The sequence below is a fragment of the Schistocerca serialis genome, chromosome 3, assembly GCF_023864345.2.
Source record: "Schistocerca serialis cubense isolate TAMUIC-IGC-003099 chromosome 3, iqSchSeri2.2, whole genome shotgun sequence".
NCBI classification, from domain to species: domain Eukaryota; kingdom Metazoa; phylum Arthropoda; class Insecta; order Orthoptera; family Acrididae; genus Schistocerca; species Schistocerca serialis.
Genome location: NC_064640.1, coordinates 301,427,250 through 301,429,212, shown reverse-complemented (window position 1 = coordinate 301,429,212; position 1,963 = coordinate 301,427,250). Strand labels below are relative to the sequence as shown.

Below are 1,963 nucleotides of genomic sequence, written 5' to 3'. Positions count from 1 at the left end.
GTTGTCAGCGAGCGGTTTAGATTACATACACACTCCCTGTGTTGATATGTCTTCTCTGCATGAGAAGGGTCTGAGGGCGAATAAGCGCTTCCACAATGCTTCAACGTGATACACTAGTTTGGATGGATTAACTGAGAGAAATGTTTGTACAGCCCTACATATAGAGGCATTCCGTCTAACAGATTTTACGAGTTGATACATATCCTGGCTCGCTGTTAGTGCTGTTATTGTGATCTGACGACGTCACAGAAGAACAAAACATACCATCCTTCTGGTACATCTAAGGAATTAACTGACAGTGACGGTGGGATCTTAAAGCATAACTATCGTCTGACATCTTTTTCAGCTATCAAATGGTTCAAATGGCTCTGAGCACTATGGGACTTAGTATCTGAGGCCACCAGTCCCCTAGAACTTAGAACTACTTAAACCTAACCAACCTAAGGACATCACACACATCCATGCCCGAGGCAGTATTCGAACCTGCGACCGTAGCGGTCGTGTGGTTCCAGAGTGTAGTGCCTAGAGCCGCTCGGCCACACCGGCCGGCTTTCAGCTATCACAAAGGTCTTTCAGTGTCCAGAATGAGATTTTCACTCTGCAGCGGAGTGTGCGCTGAAATGAAACTTCCTGGCAGATTAAAACTGTGTGCTGGACTGAGACTCGAACTCGGGACCTTTGCCTTTCGCGGGCAAGTGCTCCACCGTCTGAGCTACCGAAGCACGACTCACGCCCGGTACTCACAGCTTTACTTCTGCCAGTATCTCGTCTCCTACCTTCCAAACTTTACAGAAGCTCTCCTGCGAACCTTGCAGAACTAGCAGCCTGGGGGATGTTTCCAGAATGAGATCGGGCACACAGTTTTAATCTGCCAGGAAGTTTCATATCAGCACACACTCCGCTGCAGAGTGAAAATCTCATTCTGGAAACATCCCCCAGGCTGTGGCTAAGCCATGTCTCCGCAGTATCCTTTCTTTCAGGAGTGCTAGTTTTGCAAGGTGGCAGAAGTAAAGCTGTGAGTACCAGGCGTGAGTCGTGCCTCGGTAGCTCAGATGGTAGAGCACTTGCCCTCGAAAGGCAAAGGTCCCGAGTTCGAGTCTCGGTCGGGCACACAGTTTTAATCTGTCTTTCAGTGCAGCGAAACTATATTTGTCAGTGCCATCAAGAGCCGATAAGGCTCTTTTCATAACCCGCTGTCGACTAAAGACCATTGACCGTAAGTACAGGGTGTTTGTAATTAAACCTACGCTATTTATGGCAGTGTAGACGGATATGTTTACCTCAAAGGTACCAAAATTTGTAGGAATGATGTTCGTGCGCAGAACGATTTGCGTTGCTAGCAGTGTTAGTGTCATGACTTGCTGTTAGGTGGTGGTGCTGGTACGGTGACGTAGATGGTTCAAATGGCTCTGAGCACTATGGGACTTAACATCTGAGGCCATCAGTCCCCTAGAACTTAGAACTACTTAATTCTAACTAACCTAAGGACATACATCCATGCCCGAAGCAGGATTCGAGCCTGCGTCCGTAGCGGTCGCGCGGTTCCCGACTGAAGCGCCTAGAACCGCTCGGCCACACCGGCCGGCAGGGTGACGTAGAGCTGAAATATAAGCATCTATGCTCATTACCGGGGTTGAAGAACATGATTCGGAAATTCGAATTAACTGGTGATTAGGGACTTGGTTCTAAGAAAGGCCAACGGCCAATTGCGCTGTAAGTTGTTAAAAAAGTTACTGTGCCTATGGCTGAGAATGCTGGACGCAATCTGCTATCTTCAAGCAACGCATGGCCTGTGTCACAACAGCTGAACATTCCATGGTCCGCCAAACTGTTGTGAAAAGTTGTAAAACTGTGTCTTGTGCACAGGCTGTTGTGGATGTAGATGGTGGTCTCAATGAGCAACGTTTGAAATCTGGACGCAAACATAGTAGGAAATTAACGAAACAATGTTACCCGCTCATGT

General features: G+C 47.8%; 1 non-coding gene across 1 annotated transcript; it reads left to right on the top strand.

The window, feature by feature from the left end:
* Positions 1-1,037: 1,037 nt before the first annotated feature.
* Trnas-cga (transfer RNA serine (anticodon CGA)) lies at positions 1,038-1,112 on the top strand. Its single transcript has one exon. It is a non-coding gene; the product is annotated as a tRNA-Ser (tRNA).
* The last annotated feature ends 851 nt before the right edge of the window (positions 1,113-1,963 follow it).